Genomic DNA, 21,407 nt, shown 5'->3' with positions numbered 1-21,407 from the left:
GGGGGTCTGGGCGCGGCTTTGTAAAGAGGAGGGGGAGGCGGGGGCTTGCGGAAGGGGGCAGAGAGCCAGGCCTCGGCACGGACGCCGAGGTCGGCGCGGCGGCGCGCCGTGGCGGCGGCGGACTCCCGAGCGGACTCCCGCTTGGGGACGGAGACGAGGAGGTGGGCTGGCTGGCTGGGCCGCGACCCAGTTCGGTCCAAAAGGTGTATTTTTTTTATAAAACATTTGTTTTTAAACAGACAACAACCATAAAATAAAACAACAAATATTAAAAATGAAATATAGCATATTATATATCAAAATTTTCAGAAAAGGATCCTCTACAACATGAACATTTTTTATAGTCAAATAAAATCCACACAAATTTAAATAAAGCAAAGAGTGCTACAGCTCTAATAAAATCCAATAAAAATCATTTAAAAAACCAAAATGATTCCAATTTTATTTCTCTCCAATTTTCTGATGTAGGGAATCATTTTACCCTAATTTCCATATATTTTATTTTTGGAGCAAAATAATTTGAATAAAACCCAAATAACTCCAAATTGAAAATAATTTCCAAAAGGGGCTTTAAATTTGACTCTTTGAAACTTCCAACTCATATTTCATATAATTTGAAGGTCATTTTATCTTCTCTCATGAAAATCATTGAGTTGCTTGAAGTTCTGAATTTGAAATATTTTCAAATGAAATTCAAATATTTTCAACAACCCTTTTCATTTAAATAAATGGAAGAAGTCATGTCATCTTCTCTCTAGGGTTTTGTATTTGAAAAGAATTTGAATTCATGGAGATCATAAATGCAAAATCAAAGTTTGGAAAAATCCTTTTATTCCCTCTCATTTAACTTTCAAAAGTTTCAAATTTCACTCACTTTCAGTCAATCAATCACACAACAATCAAACAAACAATCAATCTATCTATTAATATAACATTCCAAAATTTAGAATTTTGGGATGTTACATGCCAGCATTAGCATGAACATTATATCTGGATCTTGTTTGATGCGAGACGGTTATTCATTTAAATCAGAGAATAATGGTTGTTCTATTTATATGAGTAATATCTTTTATGGTCATGCACCCTTGATGAGTGATAACCCACAAGTATAGGGGATCGCAACAGTTTTCGAGAGTAGAGTATTCAACCCAAATTTATTGATTCGACACAAGGGGAGCCAAAGAATATTCTCAAGTATTAGCAGCTGAGTTGTCAATTCAACCACACCTTGAAAACTTAATATCTGCAGCAAAGTATTTAGTAGCAAAGTAGTATGGAAGTAACGGTAATGATGGCAAAAGTAACAGTAGCAGTTTTGTGGTAATTGTAACAGTGGCAACGGAAAAGTAACTAAGCAAAGATCAATATGTGAAAAGCTCGTAGGCATTGGATCAATGATGGATAATTATGTCGGATGCAATTCCTCATGCAATAGTTATAACATAGGGTGACACAGAACTAGCTCCAGTTCATCAATGTAATGTAGGCATGTATTCCGAATATAGTCATACGTGCTTATGGAAAAGAACTTGCATGACATCTTTTGTCCTACCCTCCTGTGGCAGCGGGCTCCTATTGGAAACTAAGGGATATTAAGGCCTCCTTTTAATAGAGTACCGGACCAAAGCATTAGCACTTAGTGAATACATGAACTCCTCAAACTATGGTCATCACCGGGAGTGGTCCCGATTATTGTCACTTCGGGGTTACCAGATCATAACACATAGTAGGTGACTATTGACTTGCAAGATAGGATCAATAACTCACATATATTCATGAAAACATAATAGGTTCAGATCTGAAATCATGGCACTCGGGCCCTAGTGACAAGCATTAAGCATAGCAAAGTCATAGCAACATCAATCTCAGAACATAATGGACACTAGGGATCAAACCCTAACAAAACTAACTCGATTACATGATAAATCTCATCCAACCCATCACCGTCCAGCAAGCCTATGATGGAATTACTCACGCACGGCAGTGAGCATCATGAAATTGGTGATGGAGGATGGTTGATGATGACGACTGCGACGGATTCCCCTCTCCGGAGCCTCGAACGGACTCCAGATCAGCCCTCCCGAGAGAGATTAGGGCTTGGCGGCAGCTTCGTATCGTAAAACGCGATAAATCCTTCTCTTTGATTTTTTTCTCCTCGAACGTGAATATATAGAGTTGGAGTTGAGGTCGGTGGAGCCTCAGGGGGCCCACGAGACAGGGGGCAGGTGCCCCCCACCCTCGTGGACAGGGTGTGGGCCCCCTGGTCTTGATTCTTTTGCCAATATTTTTCATAAATTCCAAAAATATTCTCCGTGAAGTTTCAGGTCATTCCGAGAACTTTTATTTCTGCACAAAAATAACACCATTGCAATTCTGCTGAAAACAACGTCAGTCCAGGTTAGTTCCATTCAAATCATGCAAGTTAGAGTCCAAAACAAGGGCAAAAGTGTTTGGAAAAGTAGATACGATGGAGACGTATCAACTCCCCCAAGCTTAAACCTTTGCTTGTCCTCAAGCAATTCAGTTGACAAACTGAAAGTGATAAAGAAAAAACTTTTACAAACTCTGTTTGCTCTTGTTGTTGTAAATACGTAAAGCCAGCATTCAAGTTTTCAGCAAAGATTATGAACTAACCATATTCACAATAACACCTAGGTCTCATGTTTACTCATATCAATGGCATAATCTACTAGCGAGCAATAATAATAAATCTCGGATGACAACACTTTCTCAAAACAATCATAATATGATATAACAAGATGGTATCTCGCTAGCCCTTTCTGAGACCGCAAAACTTAAATGCAGAGCACCTCTGAAGATCAAGGACTGACTAGACATTGTAATTCATGGTAAAAAAGATCCAGTCACAGTCATACTCAATGTAAACTAATAGTAATGCATGCAAATGACATCGGTGCTCTCCAACTGGTTCTTTTTAATAAGAGGATGATGACTCAACATAAAAGTAAATAGATAGGCCCTTCGCAGAGGGAAGCAAGGATTTGTAGAGGTGCCAGAGCTCGAGTTTTGAAATAGAGATAAATAATATTTTGAGTGGCATACCTTCATTGTCAACATAACAACCGAGAGATCTCGATGTCTTCCATGCTACACACATTATAGGCGGTTCCCAAACAGAATGGTAAAGTTTGTGCTCCCCCACCACCAACAAGCATCAATCCATGGCTTGCCGAAACAACGGGTGCCTCCAACTAACAACAGTCCTGGGGGAGTTTCGTTTGCAATTATTTTGATTTGGTTTGAGCATGGGACTGGGCATCCCGGTGACCAGCCATTTTCTCGTGAGTGAGGAGCGGAGTCCACTCCTCTTGAGAATAACCCGCCTAACATGGAAGATACAGACATCCCTAGTTGATACATGAGCTATTCGAGCATACAAAAATAGAATTTCATTTGAAGGTTTAGAGTTTGGCACATACAAATTTACTTGGAACGGCAGGTAGATACCGCATATAGGAAGGTATGGTGGACTCATATGGAATAACTTTGGGGTTTATGGAAGTGCATGCACAAGCAGTATTCCCGCTTAGTACAAGTGAAGGCTAGAAAGAGACTGGGAAGCGACCAACTAGAGAGCGACAACAGTCATGAACATGCATTAAAATTAATCAACACTGAGTGCAAGCATGAGTAGGATATAATTCACCATGAACATAAATATCGTGGAGGCTATGTTGATTTTGCTTCAACTACATGCGTGAACATGTGCCAAGTCAAGCCACTCGAATCGTTCAAAGGAGGATACCACCCTATCATACCACATCACAACCATTTTAATAGCATGTTGGCACGCAAGGTAAACCATTATAAACTCCTAGCTAATTAAGCATGGCATGAGCAACTATAATCTCTAATTGTCATTGCAAACATGTTTCATTCATAATAGGCTGAATCAGGAAGGATGAACTAATCATATTTACAAAAACAAGATAGGTCGAGTTCATACCATCTTCTCTTATCTCAATCTGTCCATCATATATCGTTATTATTGCCTTTCACTTGCACGACCGAACAGTGTGGATAATAATAATAGTGCACGTGCATTGGACTAAGCTGGGCTCTTGGTTAATTCAACAATGATGGAAATGAGAGCCACTCAACATTTTCATCATGGTCTTCTCCTCTCGACCCCAAAAGAAAAGAAAGGAAATAAAACTATTTACACGGGAAAGCTCCCAACAAACAAAAGAAGAACGAGAAATCTTTTTGGGTTTTCTTTTAATTATTACTACTACTGGCATGGAAAGTAAACTAGCTAAAAAGCTATAACTAATTTTTTTGGGTTTTTTCTGAAGGTTTTTCAAACACACAAGAAGAGGACTTAAAACGAAAATAAACTAGCATGGATAGTACAAAGAAAAAGTATGAGCACCGACAACTGGCATGAGTGTGTGAACATGAATATAATGTCGGTGAGAAATACGTACTCCCCCAAGCTTAGGCTTTTGGCCTAAGTTGGTCTATGCCCACAGATCAAAGTGGTCCTCTCCAGTGTACTGAGGAGGATCCTTTGGGTGCCACTGGTTGGCGATCTCCTCCGGATCCCACTGATAAACAGACTGCCGATAAGGGTCAAGTGGTGGCTCCGGCTCAGCCTCTGGAGCAGGTGTCACGCTCAAGTATGCATGAACGGCCTCCGGCAAAATGAGGTATGTGCCTGAAAATATGTTAAACAAAGAGGGCGCAGGCAAAGTAATAATCTCACAATAATTTTTATCAAATATCAAATTATACTTAAGCAGTTTCTTCTTATTTTTAACAATAAAGTCATGTGCTACCATACTCTTATAATCTAGAAAGACAGGGGGCAGCAACTTTTCTTCTTTCTCATAATGCCTAATAGGTATATTAAAGTGTGCAGCAAGGCGCGAAGCAAAGATGCCACCGAAGATGGGGCCCTTTGTACGGTTCAGACTTAAACGTTTAGCAATAATAGCGCCTAAACTGAAAGTTGTATCACGAAACAAAGCATGGCACAAAATAACAATATCAGGAGCACTAAGACTTCCACTGTTCCCGCGACCAATCAAGCATCTACTAGCAAATATTGCAAAGTAACGTAGAATAGGAAAACGTATGCTAGTAATTCTTGCACCTGAAACTTTCCTCGTTTCCCCTACAACAATTTCATTAATAAACCCCTCCACATCATTACGGTGTGGTTCCCCTATGCTGCCCTCAAAGGGTATCTTGCATACCCGACAAAAATCATATAGGGACATCTCCTTAACTTCATCATATAAATGAAACTCCACTAAAGGTGGTGATTTCTTAGTATGAAAGTGAAAATTTTGCACGAAAAAATTAGTGAGTAGGAGATATTGTTCGCGCTGGTCGCGGAGGAAGTCGGTGAGGCCTGCATTCTCAGCCAAGTGATAAAAATCATCATAAATTCCAGCGGCTCTCAAGAACTCATCACAAGGCCATTCACACGGCCGAACCTCCGCAGTGCGAGGGAGATTATATTTGGGCTTCTTATTCTCCTCACTTTGCTTATCCTTCGAGCTTCGGCTCGAAGAGCCCCTCAACAATCTCTTCATCATTTTCTTTCTTTGAAAATTTTCTGAAATTTTTAGTGACTCAAAATAAAAGTGAAGCAAACTCGACAAGATTGATAGCAACTACTCCCACAAGTGCCTAGAGACTATATCATGCATTAGAACTACTTGGGACCAAATAAATTTGGCATGCAAGCTCAAGAACAGGGTCACGAAAGCAGCAAAAATTTGCAATAAATAAAGCACTAGAACAAAAACTAATTGGACAATTGGAGGAGTCAGATACCGAAGAACAATCCCCCAAAGCAGTTTTGTAAATGGAGCTTTTAGCAAGGAGATCGAAAATTGCAGCAAAACGAGCTAGAACACGGGTTTGAGCCGTGTGGTGATTTTTTCTGGAGGAAGACAAAATGTGTGGGTGCAGGAATAAGTGGAGGGGGGCCACGTGGGGCCCACGAGGCAGGGGGCGCGCCCAGGGGGGATAGGGCGCGCCCTGCACCCTCGTGGCCAGGTGGTTGCCCCCTCTGGTGTGTTCTCAGTGCCAGATATTCTTAAATATTCTACAAAAAATCATATTTCAATTTCTGGGCATTTGGAGAACTTTTATTTTCAGGGTCTTTTTTATTGCAAGGATAATTCAGAAAACAGACAGAAAATGCTATTTTTTGCTTTGTTTAATCTAAATAACAGAAAGTAAAAGGAGGGTACAGAGAGTTGTGCTTTCTAACTTCATCCATCTCATGCTCATCAAAAGGAATCCACTAACAAGGTTGATCAAGTCTTGTTAACAAACTCATTCCGAATCGCATGAAACCGGAGAATTTTCGAATAACACTAGGTTACCTCGACGGGGATATGCACGTCCCCAATAATAAGAATATCATATTTCTTCTTGATAGTAGGAAGAGGAAATTTGAAACCTCCAATAATAATCGATGGAATTTTTTCAACAGAGTTGATACTGTGGACTTGAGGTTGTTTCCTCGGAAAGTGTACCGTATGCTCATTACCATTAACATGAAAAGTGGCATTGCCTTTGTTGCAATCAATAATAGACCCTACAGTATTCAACAAAGGGTCTACCAAGGATAATCGACATACTATCGTCCTCGGGAATATCAAGAATAACAAAGTCTGTTAAAATAGTGACGTTTGCAACCACAACAGGCACATCCTCACAAATACCGACAGGTATAGCAGTTGATTTATCGGCCATTTGCAAAGATATTTCAGTTGGTGTCAACTTATTCAAATCAAGTCTACGATATAAAAAGAGAGGCATAACACTAACACCGGCTCCAAGATCACATAAAGCAGTTTTAACATAGTTTCTTTTAATGGAGCATGGTATAGTTGGTACTCCTGGATCTCCTAGTTTCTTTGGTATTCCACCTTTAAAAGTATAATTGGCAAGCACGATGGAAATTTCAGCTTCCGGTATCTTTCTCTTATTTGTAACAATATGTTTCATGTACTTAGCATAAGGGTTCATTTTAAGCATGTCAGTAAAACGCATACGTAAAAAGATAGGTCTAATCATTTCAGCAAAGCGCTCAAAGTCCTCATCATCCTTTTTCTTGGATGGTTTAGGAGGAAAAGGCATGGGTTTCTGAACCCATGGTTCTCTTTCTTTACCGTGCTTCCTAGCAACAAAGTCTCTCTTATCATAACGTTGATTCTTTGATTGTGGGTTATCAAGATCAACATCAGGTTCATTCTCTACATCATTGTTATTGCTAGGTTGAGCATCACCATGAACATCATCATTAATATTATCACTAGGCTCATGTTCATTACCAGATTGTGTTTCAGCATCAAAAATAGAAGTTTCATTGGGATTCTCAGGTGTGTCAACAACAGGTTCACTAGAAGCATGCATAGTCCTATCATTTTTATTTTTCTTCTTCTTAGAAGGACTAGGTGCATCAACATTAGTTCTCTGAGAATCTTGCTCAACTCTCTTAGGGTGGCCCTCAGGATACAAAGGTTCCTGAGTCATTTTACCCCTCTAGTCATAACTCTAACAGCATTATCTTTTTTCTTATTATTTAATTCACTGAGCAAATCATTTTGAGCCTTAAGCACTTGTTCTACTTGAGTGGTGACCCTCAGGCACAACAGGCAATTCATATCTAGGGGGAGAATCTTCATCATCACTTTCATCAATATTATCAGTTTCAATAATTTCATTCTCTCTAGCCCTAGCAAGTTGTCCACCGAGAAATTCACCTAATGGCACAGTATTATCAAGCATAGAAGTAGTTTCATCATAAGTATCATGCAAAGCAGAAGTGGCATCATCAATAACATGCGACATAGCAGAATCAATAGTAGGAGTAGGTGTCGCAAGTTTATTCATAGCAGAAGGTGAATCAAGTGCGGAGCAAGATGGAAAATTCTTACCTCCCCTCGTAGTTGAGGGATAAATTTGGTTTTTTCGTCTTTCAAGTTCCTCATAGTGATCAGCAGATATAAATCCCAAGTGACTCAAAGAATAGAGCTATGCTCCCCGGCAATGGCGCCCGAAAATAATCTTGATAACCCACAAGTATAGGGGATCGCAATGATACGTCTCCGTCGTATCTACAATTTTTGATTGTTCCATGCCAATATTCTACAACTTTCATATATTTTTGGCAATTTTTTATACTATTTTTGGGGACTAACATATTGATCCAGTGCCCAATGCCAGTTCCTGTTTGTTGCATGTTTTTGTTTCGCAGAATATCCATATCAAACGGAGTCCAAATGGGATAAAAACGGATAGAGATTATTTTTGGAATATTCGGAGAATATGGGAAGGAAAATCCACGCGAGACGGTGCCCGAGGGAGGCACGAGGCAGGGGCCGCGCCCCTGACCCTTGTGGGCCCCCCGTAAGGCGGTTGATACCCTTCTTCGGCCGCAAGAAGCTAATTTTTAGGAAAAAATCACGGCGAAGATTTCAGTCCAATCAGAGTTATGGATCTCCATATATATACGAAACGGTGAAAGGGCAGCAGAACAGAACGCAGAAACAGAGAGAGACAGAGAGACAGATCCAATCTCGGAGGGGCTCACGCCCCTCCCATGCCATGGAGGCCATGGACCAGAGGGGAAACCCTTCTCCCATCTAGGGAGAAGGTCAAGGAAGAAGAAGAAGAAGGGGGGCTCTCTCCCCCTCTCTCCCGGTGGCGCCGGAACACCGCCGGGGCCATCATCATCACCGTAATCTACACCAACACCTCCGCCATCTTCACCAACATCTCCATCCCCTTCCCCCATCTATCTACAGTGGTCCAGTCTCCCGCAACCCGCTGTACCCTCTACTTGAACATGGTGCTTTATGCTTCATATTATTATCCAATGATGTGTTGCCATCCTATGATGTCTGAGTAGATTTTCGTTGTCCTATCGGTGATTGGTGAATTACTATGATTGATTTAATTTGCTTGTGGTTATGTTGCTGTCCTTTGGTGCCCATCTTATGAGCGCGCGCGTGGATCACACCATAGGGTTAGTTGTATGTTGATAGGACTATGTATTGGAGGGCAAGAGTGACAGAAGCTTCAACCTAGCATAGAAATTGATGCATACGGGATTGAAGGGGGACCAATATATCTTAATGCTATGGTTGGGTTTTACCTTAATGAACGTTAGTAGTTGCGGATGCTTGCTAATAGTTCCAATCATAAGTGGATAGAATTCCAAGTCAGGGATGAAATGCTAGCAGTGGCCTCTCCCACATAAAACTTGCTATCGGTCTAGTAAAGTAGTCAATTGCTTAGGGACAATTTCGCAACTCCTACCACCTCTTTTCCACACTCGCTATATTTACTTTATTGTGTCTTTATATAAACAGACCCTAGTTTTTATTTACGTGCTCTTTATTATCTTGCAAACCTATCCAACAACACCTACAAAGTACTTCTAGTTTCATACTTGTTCTAGGTAAAGCGAACGTTAAGCGTGCGTAGAGTTGTATCGGTGGTCGATAGAACTTGAGGGAATATTTGTTCTACCTTTAGCTCCTCGTTGGGTTCGACACTCTTACTTATCGAAAGAGGCTACAATTGATCCCCTATGCTTGTGGGTTATCAAGACCTTTTTCTGGCGCCGTTGCCGGGGAGCAATAGCATGGGGTGATTATTCTCGTGTGTGCTTGTTTGCTTTATCACTAAGTAATTTTTATTTGCTGTTCTAAGTTGTTCTTTATCTTTAGCTATGGATATGGAACACGAAATACCAAAAAAATTAGGTGTACTTGCTACTCATGGAGATGAGGAACCTCCTAAAACCCTAGATGCTCGTTATGTGACTGATATTATGTACTACTTTGATAATCCCGAGAAAACCCCATTCAATTTTGTAATGGGAGACACATTGGATCAACGTGAATACTTTAGGGATTATCGCTTGACTCAAAAAGGGAAACTATTATGGGATCAAATTCATATGTTGAAGTGGTATGCTAGACAACTATGCTTGAGATATGATTATACTTGTTGCTCTAGGATGAAGTCTCCACACCTTTCCTTTTCATGCAAATTTAATGATAATGAAACCTTAGCTTCTTATGCTAATGGTATATATGATTACTATGATGTTGAACAAATTGAAGAATTTGTTGCTTTTAAGGGTGCTTATGAAATTGAATCTTTGTTTGAAAAGTATGAAGCTTTTGCTGATGATGTTTATAGGCCTGAAAATTTTGCTATATTGAAATATTTCTATGAGAATTATGAATACAATTCCGATATTGATGCATTTATTGAGAAAATCTCCGCTGTCCAAGAAGAGACTAATATTTTGCAGGAAACTATGGAAGAAGAAATTACTGAAACTATGAGCTCATTAGATGAAAAAGATGAGGAGGAGCGCGAAGAACAAAAGGAGGAAGAGCGGATTGATCACCCATGCCCACCTTCTAATGAGAGTAACTCTTCAACTCATACATTGTTTAATTTCCCTTCATGCTTAGCGAAGGATGAATGCTATGATGATTGTTATGATCCCGTTGATTCTCTTGAAATACCCCTTTTTGATGAACTTGATGCTTGCTATGCTTGTGGCCATGATGCCAATACGAATTATGCTTATCGAGATGAACTTGCTATAGTTCCTTATGTTAAACATGAAATTGTTGCTATTGCACCCACACATGATAGTCCTATTATCCTTTTGAATTCTCCAAACTACACTATATCGGAGAAGTTTGCTTTTATTAAGGATTATATTGATGGGTTGCCTTTTACCGTTGCACATGATGATTTTGATGAATGTAATATGCATGTGCTTGCTGCTCCTACTTGAAATTATTATGAGAGAGGAACTACATCTCCGCCTCTCCATGTTTCCAACACGAAAAAATTGCAAGAAACTGTTTATACTATGCATTGGCCTTTACTATGTGTGCATGAATTGTTCTTTTATGACATGCCGATGCATAGGAAGAGAGTTAGACTTCGTCATTGCTTAATATATGTTGCTTTGTGCTCACTACTAAATGCCAAATCATTGCTAATTAAAATTGGATTTGATATACCTTGGGATCCGGGTGGATCCATTACTTGAGCACTATATGCCTAGCTTAATGGCTTTAAAGAAAGCGCTGCCAGGGAGACAACCCGGAAGTTTTAGAGAGTCATTTATTTCTGTTGAGTGCTTTCATATAGTTTAAAAAAAAAGAGGGGAACCCAAAACTTTTTCAAAAAGGAAAGTGAAAGTGAGAGAGACAAGCATGGTTGAAGTGAGGGGCTCCTTGAACTTTGTTCATGCTCACGGAAACTTTGTGAATCTTGATTACAGAAACTTTTCAACAAAAATAATTACCCCCTTGTACAATTCCATTGTATTATAAAAATAATGTGCCAAGGTTTGCCTTTAGGATGTTTACAATGCTTGTTGGTTTGTACGGTGCAGGACAGAAACTTTGGCTGTAGTGCGCGATTTTACATTTTTTACTGGAACGTCAAATGGTTCTGATTCTTTTTGCACTGTCTTTCTATACAAATTTTTATTTTTCCTATTTTTGGAAGAAGTTTTCAAGTATCAGAAGTATGGTGAATGTTCAGATTGTTACAGACTGTTCTGTTTTAGACAGATTCTGTTTTTGATGCATAGTTTGCTTGTTTTGATGAAACTATCGATTTATATCAGTGGATTAAGCCATGGAAAAGTTATATTACAGTAGCTACAATGCAAAAACAAAATATGAATTGGTTTGCAACAGTACTTAGAGTAGTGATTTTCTTTATTATACTAACGGATCTTACCGAGTTTTCTGTTGAAGTTTTGTGTGGATGAAGTGTTAGATGATCGAGGAGGTCTCAATGTGAGGAGAAGGAAGAGAGGCAAGAGCTCAAGCTTGGGGATTCCCAAGGCACCCCAAGTAAATATTCAAGGAGACTCAAGTGTCTAAGCTTGGGGATGCCCCGGAAGGCATCCCATCTTTGTTCAACAAGTATCGGTATGTTTTCGGATTCGTTTCGTTCATGCGATATGTGCAAATCTTGGAGCGTCTTTTGCATTTAGTTTTCACTTTTCTTTTATGCACAATGCTGGTATGAGATAGTCCTTGGTCGATTTATAGAATGCTCATGGCACTTCACTTAAATCTTTTGAGTATGGCTTTATAGAATGCTTCATGTGCTTCACATATATCATTTGAAGTTTGGATTGCCTGTTTCTCTTCACATAGAAAACCGCCATTTGTAGAATGCTCTTTTGCTTCACTTATATTTGTTAGAGCGTGGGCATATCTTTTGTAGAAATAATTAAACTCTCTTGCTTCACTTATATCTATTTAGAGAGATGACAGGAATTGGTCATTCACATGGTTAGTCATAAAATCCTACATAAAACTTGTAGATCGCTGAATATGATATGTTTGATTCCTTGCAATAGTTTTGCGATATAAAGATGGTGATATTAGAGTCATGCTAGTGGGTAGTTGTGGATTAGTAGAAATACTTGTGTTGAGGTTTTTGATTCCCGTAGCATGCATGTATGGTGAACCATTATGTAACGAAGTCGGAGCATGAGGTACTTATTGATTGTCTTCCTTATGAGTGGCGGTCGGGGACGAGCGATGGTCTTTTCCTACCAATCTATCCCCCTAGGGGCATGCGTAGTAGTACTTTGCTTCGAGGGCTAATAAACTTTTGCAATAAGTATATGAGTTCTTTATGACTAATGTGAGTCCATGGATTATACGCACTCTCACCCTTCCATCATTGCTAGCCTCTTCGGTACCGTGCATTGCCCTTTCTCACCTCGAGAGTTGGTGCAAACTTCGCCGGTGCATCCAAACCCCGTTATACGATACGCTCTATCACACATAAACCTCCTTATATCTTCCTCAAAACAGCCATCATACCTACCTATCATGGCATTTCCATAGCCATTCCGAGATATATTGCCATGCAACTTCCATCATCATGATACACATGACTTGAGCATTTATTGTCATATTTCTTTGCATGATCGTAACATAGCTAGCATGATGTTTTCATGGCTTGTCCTTTTTTATGTCATTGCTATGCTAGATCATTGCACATCCCGGTACATCGCCGAACGCATTCATATAGAGTCATATCTTTGTTCTAGTATCGAGTTGTAATATTGAGTTGTAAGTAAATAAAAGTGTGATGATCATCATTATTAGAGCATTGCCCGCCAAAAAAAAGAGAGGCCAAAGAAGCCTAAATAAAAAAAGGGGCCAAAGAAGCCTGCCAAAAAAAAGAAGAAGAAGGGGGCAATGTTACTATCCTTTTACCACACTTGTGCTTCAAAGTAGCACCATGTTCTTCATGATAGAGTCTCTTATTTTTTCACTTTCATATACTAGTTGGAATTTTCATTATAGAACTTGGCTTGTATATTCCGATGATGGGCTTCCTCAAAGGCCCGAGGTCTTCATGAGCAAGCAAGTTGGATGCACACCCACTTCGTTTCGGTTTGAGCTTTCATACGCTTATAGCTCTAGTGCATCCGTTGCATGGCAATCCCTACTCCTCACATTGACATCAATTGATGGGCATCTCCATATCCCATTGATTAGCCGCGTTAATGTGATATTTTCTCCTTTTTTGTCTTCTCCACATAACCCCCATCATCATGTTCTATTCCACCTATAGTGCTATGTCCATGGCTTGTGCTCATGTATTGCGTGAGGGTTGAAAAAGCTGAAGCGCGTTAAAAAGTATGAACCAATTGCTCGGCTTGTCATCGGGGTTGTGCATGATGTGAATATTTTGTGTGGTGAAGATGGAGCATAGCCAGACTATATAATTTTGTAGGGATAACTTTCTTTGGCCTTGTTATTTTGAAAAGACATGATTGCTTTATTAGTAGGCTTGAAGTATTATTGTTTTTATGTCAAATGATAGACTATTGCTTTGAATCACTCGTGTCTTAATATTCATGCCATGATTAGACATATGATCAAGATTATGCTAGGTAGCATTCCACATCAAAAAATATCTTTTTTATCATTTACCTACTCGAGGACGAGCAGGAATTAAGCTTGGGGATGCTGATACGTCTCCGTCGTATCTATAATTTTTGATTGTTCCATGCCAATATTATACAACTTTCATATAATTTTTGGCAACTTTTTATACTATTTTTGGGACTAACATATTGATCCAACGCCTAGTGACAGTTCCTGTTTGTTGCATGTTTTTGTTTCGCAGAATATCCATATCAAACGGAATCCAAACGGGATAAAAACGGACGGAGCTTATTTTTGGAATATTTGGAAAATTCCGGAAGAAAAATCCACGCTAGACGGTGCCCGAGGTGGCCACGAGGCAGGGGGGCGCCCCTGACCCTCGTGGTCCATCCGTAAGGCAGTTGATGCCCTTCTTTGGCCGCAAGATTAAGTGATCAAGATTATGCTAGGTAGCATTCCACATCAAAAATTATCTTTTTTATCATTTACCTACTCGAGGACGAGTAGGAATTAAGCTTGGGGATGCTGATACGTCTCCGTCGTATCTATAATTTTTTATTGTTCCATGCCAATATTCTACAACTTTCATATATTTTTGGCAATTTTTTATACTATTTTTGGGGACTAACATATTGATCCAGTGCCCAATGCCAGTTCCTGTTTGTTGCATGTTTTTGTTTCGCAGAATATCCATATCAAACGGAGTCCAAACGGGATAAAAACGGATGGAGATTATTTTTGGAATATTCGGAGAATATGGGAAGGAAAATCCACGCGAGACGGTGCCCGAGGGAGGCACGAGGCAGGGGGCGCGCCCCACCCCCCTGGGCGCGCCCCTGACCCTCGTGGGCCCCCGTAAGGCGGTTGATGCCCTTCTTCGGCCGCAAGAAAGCTAATTTTTAGGAAAAAATCAAGGCGAAGATTTCAGTCCAATCGGAGTTACAGATCTCCATATATATACGAAACGGTGAAAGGGCAGCAGAACAGAACACAGAAACAGAGAGAGACAGAGAGACATATCCAATCTCGGAGGGGCTCTCGCCCCTCCCATGCCATGGAGGCCATGGACCAGAGGGGAAACCCTTATCCCATCTAGGGAGAAGGTCAAGGAAGAAGAAGAAGAAGGGGGGCTCTCTCCCCCTCTCTCCCGGTGGCGCCGGAACGCCATCGGGGCCATCATCATCACCGCAATCTACACCAACACCTCTGCCATCTTCACCAACATCTCCATCACCTTCCCCCATCTATCCATAGCGGTCCACTCTCCCGCAACCCGCTGTACCCTCTACTTGAACATGGTGCTTTATGCTTCATATTATTATCCAATGATGTGTTGCCATCCTATGATGTCTGAGTAGATTTTCGTTGTCCTATCGGCGATTGGTGAATTACTATGATTGATTTAATTTGCTTGTGGTTATGTTGCTTGCCTTTGGTGCCCATCATATGAGCGCGCGCGTGGATCACACCATAGGGTTAGTTGTATGTTGATAGGACTATGTATTGGAGGGCAAGAGTGACAGAAGCTTCAACCTAGCATAGAAATTGATGCATACAGGATTGAAGGGGGGCCAATATATCTTAATGCTATGGTTGGCTTTTACCTTAATGAACGTTAGTAGTTGCGGATGCTTGCTAATAGTTCCAATCATAAGTGCATAAAATTCGAAGCCATGGATGACATGCTAGCAGTGGCCTCTCCCACATAAAACTTGCTATCGGTCTAGTAAAGTAGTCAATTGCTTAGGGACAATTTCGCAACTCCTACCACCACTTTTCCACACTTGCTATATTTACTTTATTGTGTATTTACCTAAACAGCCCCTAGTTTTTATTTACGTGCTCTTTATTATCTTGCAAACCTATCCAACAACACCTACAAAGTACTTCTAGTTTCATACTTGTTCTAGGTAAAGCGAACGTTAAGCGTGCGTAGAGTTGTATCGGTGGTCGATAGAACTTGAGGGAATATTTGTTCTACCTTTAGCTCCTCGTTGGGTTCGACACTCTTACTTATCGAAAGAGGCTATGATACGTCCATTTTGCATCATGCTTTTATATCGATATTTATTGCATTATGGGCTGTTATTACACATTATGTCACAATACTTATGCCTATTCTCTCTTATTTTACAAGGTTTACATGAAGAGGGAGAATGCCGGCAGCTGGAATTCTGGGCTGGAAAAGGAGAAAATATTAGAGACCTATTCTGCACAACTCCAAAAGTCCTGAAACTCCACGAAAGTTGTTTTTGGAAATAATGAAAAATACTGAGCGGAAGAAATACCAGAGGGGGCCCACACCCTGGCCACGAGGGGAGGGGGCGCGCCCTACCCCCCTGGGCGCGCCCCCCTGCCTCATGGGCCCCCTTTTGGCCCTCCGGTGCCCATATTCTGCTATATGAATTCTTTCGTCCGAAGAAAAATCATAAGCAAGCTTTCGGGACGAGACTCCGCCGCCACGAGGCGGAACCAATCTAGGGCTCTGGCGGAGCTGTTCTGCCGGGGACACTTCCCTCCGGGAGGGGGAAATCATCGCCATCGTCATCACCAACGCTCCTCTCATCGGGAGGGGGCAACCTCCATCAACATCTTCACCAGCACCATCTCCTCTTAAACCCTAGTTCATCTCTTGTATCCAATTCTTGTCTCTAAGTCTGGGATTAGTACTTGTAGGTAGCTAGTAGTGTTGATTACTCCTTGTAGTTGATGCTAGTTGGTTTATTTGGTGGAAGATCATATGTTCAGATCCTATATGCATATTAATACTCCTCTGATTATGAACATGAATATGCTTTGTGAGTAGTTACGTTTGTTCCTGAGGACATGGGAGAAGTCTTGCTATTAGTAGTCATGTGAATTTGGTATTCGTTCGATATTTTGATGAGATGTATGTTGTCTCTCCTCTAGTGGTGTTATGTGAACGTCGACTACATGACACATCACCATTATTTGGGCCTAGAGGAAGGCATTGGGAAGTAATAAGTAGATGATGGGTTGCTAGAGTGACAGAAGCTTAAACCCTAGTTTATGCGTTGCTTCGTAAGGGGCTGATTTGGATCCATATGTTTCATGCTATGGTTAGGTTTATCTTAATACTTCTTTTGTAGTTGCGGATGCTTGCAATAGGAGTTAATCATAAGTGGGATCTTGTCCAATTAAGGACAGCACCCAAGCACCGGTCCACCCACATATCAAATTATCAAAGTACCGAACGCGAATCATATGAACGTGATGAAAACTAGCTTGACGATAATTCCCATGTGTCCTCGGGAGCACTTTCCTCTATATAAGAGTTTGTCCAGGCTTGTCCTTTGCTACAAAAAGTATTGGGCCACCTTGCTGCACTTTATTTACTTTTGTTACTTGTTGCTCGTTACAAATTATCCTATCACAAAACTATCTGTTACCTATAATTTCAGTGCTTGCAGAGAATACCTTGCTGAAAACCGCTTATCATTTCCTTCTGCTCCTCGTTGGGTTCGACACTCTTACTTATCGAAAGGACTACGATAGATCCCCTATACTTGTGGGTCATCAGGCTACAATTAATCCCCTATACTTGTGGGTTATCATGCAACAGTTTTCGAGGGTAGAGTATTCAACCCAAATTTATTGATTCGACACAAGGGGAGCCAACGAATATTCTCAAGTATTAGCAGCTGAGTTGTCAATTCAACCACACCTGGAAAACTTAATATCTTCAGCAAAGTATTTAGTAGCAAGGTAGTATGGAAGTAACAGTAACGGTGGAAAAAGTAACAATAGCAGTTTTGTGGTAATTGTAACAGTGGCAACGGAAAAGTAACTAAGCAAAGATCAATATGTGAAAAGCTCGTAGGCATTGGATCAATGATGGATAATTATGTCAGATGCAATTCCTCATGCAACAGTTATAACATAGGGTGACACAGAACTAGCTCCAGTTCATCAATGTAATGTAGGCATGTATTCCGAATATAGTCATACGTGCTTATGGAAAAGAACTTGCATGACATCTTTTGTCCTACCCTCCCGTGGCAGCGGGGTCCTATTGGAAACTAAGGGATATTAAGGCCTCCTTTTAATAGAGTACCGGACCAAAGCATTAGCACTTAGTGAATACATGAATTCCTCAAACTACGGTCATCAGCGGGAGTGGTCCCGATTATTGTCACTTCGGGGTTACCGGATCATAACACATAGTAGGTGACTATTGACTTGCAAGATAGGATCAAGAACTCACATATATTCATGAAAACATAATAGGTTCAGATCTGAAATCATGGCACTCGGGCCCTAGTGACAAGCATTAAGCATAGCAAAGTCATAGCAACATCAATCTCAGAACATAATGGATACTAGGGATCAAACCCTAACAAAACTAACACGATTACATGATAAATCTCATCCAACCCATCACCGTCCAGCAAGACTATGATGGAATTACTCACGCACGACAGTGAGCATCATGAAATTGGTGATGGAGGATGGTTGATGATGACGACTACGACGGATTCCCCTCTCCGGAGCCCCGAACGGACTCCAGATCAGCCCTCCCGAGAGAGATTAGGGCTTGGTGGCAGCTCCGTATCGTAAAACGCGATGAATCCTTCTCTTTGATGTTTTTTCTCCTCGAACGTGAATATATAGAGTTGGAGTTGAGGTCGGTGGAGCCTCAGGGGGCCCACGAGACAGGGGGCACGCCCAGGGGGCAGGTGCCACCCCCACCCTCGTGGACAGGGTGTGAGCCCCCTGGTCTTGATTCTTTTGCCAATATTTTTCATAAATTCCAAAAATATTCTCCGTGAAGTATCAGGTCATTCCGAGAAATTTTATTTCTGCACAAAAATAACACCATGACAATTCTGCTGAAAACAGCGTCAGTCCAGGTTAGTTCCATTCAAATCATGCAAGTTAGAATCCAAAACAAGGGCAAAAGTGTTTGGAAAAGTAGATACGATGGAGACGTATCAATGAGTGGTCTATTTTTATTGAATCTCGATAGTAGTGATACACATATTCATAGTGTTGAACCCAAAGATATAAGTTTAATAATGATAGTGCAACTTATTTGTGGCACTGCCGTTTAGGTCATATTGGTGTAAAGCACATGAAGAAACTCCATGCTGATGGGCTTTTGGAATCACTTGATTATGAATCACTTGATGCTTGCAAACCATGCCTCATGGGCAAAATGACTAAGACTCCGTTCTCCGGAACAATGGAGCGAGCAACTAAATTATTGGAAATAATACATACTGATGTATGCAGTCCCATGAATGTTGAGGCTCACGGCGGGTATCGTTATTTTCTGACCTTCACAGATGATTTGAGAAGATATGGGTATATCTACTTGATGAAACATAAGTCTGAAACATTTGAAAAGTTCAAAGAAATTTTAGAGTGAAGTGGAAAATCATCGTAACAAGAAAATAAAGTTTCTACGATATGATCGCAGAGACGAATATTTGAGTTATGAGTTTGGTCTTCATTTGAAACAATGTGGAATAGTTTTGCAACTCACGCCACCTGGAACACCACATCATAATGGTGTGTCCGAACGTCATAACCGTACTTTATTAGATATGGTGTGATCTATGATATCTCTTACCGATTTACCACTATCGTTTTGGGGTTATGCATTAGAGACAACTGCATTCACGTTAAATAGGGAACAATCTAAATCCGTTGAGATGACACCATATGAACTGTGGTTTGGCAAGAAACCTAAGCTGTCGTTTCTTAAAATTTGGGGTGGCGATGCTTATGTGAAAAAGTTTCAACCTGATAAGCTCGAATGCAAATCGGAGAAATGCGTCTTCATAGGATACCCAAAGGAAACTATTGGGTACATCTTCTATCATAGATCCGAAGGCAAGATATTCGTTACTAAGAATGGATCTTTTCTAGAGAAGGAGTTTCTCTCGAAAGAAGTGAGTGGGAGGAAAGTAGAACTTGATAAGGTAATTGTACCTTCTCCCGAATTGGATCATGAAACTTCAGAAATCAGTTCCAGTGATGCCTACACCAATTAGTGAGGAAGTTAATGATGATGATCATGAAACTTCAGATCAAGTTACTACCGAACCTCATAGGTCAACCAGAGTGGTACGGTAATCCTGTTCTGGAAGTCATGTTACTAGACCATGATGAACCTACGAACTATGAGGAAGCGATGATGAGCCCAGATTCCGTGAAATGGCTTGAGGCCATGAAATCTGAGATAGGATCCATGCATGAGAACAAAGTATGGACTTTGATTGACTTGCCCGATGATCGGTGAGCCATTGAGAATAAATGGATCTTCAAGAGGAAGACGGACGATGATGGTAGTATTACTATTTACAAAGCTCGAATTGTCGCAAAAATGTTTTCGACAAGTTCAAGGTGTTGACTACAATGAGATTTTCTCACTTGTATCGATGCTTAAAAGTCTGTCGGAATCATGTTAGCAATTGCCGCATTTTATGAAATTTGGCAAATGGATGTCAAACATGCATTCCTTAAATGGATTTCTTAAAGAAGAGTTGTATATGATGCAACCAGAAGGTTTTTTCGATCCTAAAGGTGCTAACAAAGTGTGCAAGCTCCAGCGATCCATTTATGGACTGGTGCAAGCCTCTCGGAGTTGGAATATACGCTTTGATAGTGTGATCAAAGCATATGGTTTTATACAGACTTTTGGAGAAGTTTGTATTTACAAGAAAGTGAGTCGAAGCACTACAGCCTTTCTGATAAGTATATATGAATGACATATTGTTGATCAAAAATGATGTAGAATTTTCTGGAAAGCATAAAGGAGTGTTTGAAAGGAGTTTTTCAAAGAAAGACCTCGGTGAAGCTGCTTACATATTGAGCATCAGGATCTATAGAGATAGATCAAGACGCTTGAAAAGTTTTTTCAATGAGTACATACCTTGATAAGATTTTGAAGTAGTTCAAAATGGAACAGTCAAAGAAGGAGTTCTTGCCTGTGTTGGTAGGTGTGAAGTTGAGTAAGACTCAAAGCCCGACCACGACAGAAGATAGAGAGAGAATGAAAGTCACTCCCTATGCCTCAGCCATAGGTTCTATAAAGTATGCCATGCTATGTACCAGACCTATTGTATACCCTGCCCTGAGTTTGGCAAGGGAGTACAATAGTGATCTAGGAGTAGATCACTGGACATTGGTCAAAATTATCCTTGGCGGACTAAGGAAATATTTCTCGGTTATGGAGGTGATAAAGAGTTCATCGTAAAGAGTTACATCGATGCAAGCTTTGACACCGATCTGGATGACTCTGAGTCTTGATCTGGATACATATTGAAAGTGGGAGCATTTAGCTAGAGTAGCTCCGTGCAGAGCATTGTAGACATAGAAATTTGCAAATTACATATGGATCTGAATGTGGCAGACCCGTTGACTAAACTTCTCTCACAAGCAAAACATGATCACACCTTAGTACTCTTTGGGTGTTAATCACATTGCAAT

This window comes from Triticum aestivum, chromosome 5D, assembly GCF_018294505.1.
Source record: "Triticum aestivum cultivar Chinese Spring chromosome 5D, IWGSC CS RefSeq v2.1, whole genome shotgun sequence".
NCBI lineage: Eukaryota > Viridiplantae > Streptophyta > Magnoliopsida > Poales > Poaceae > Triticum > Triticum aestivum.
Note: the sequence above shows the minus strand (reverse complement) of the source record.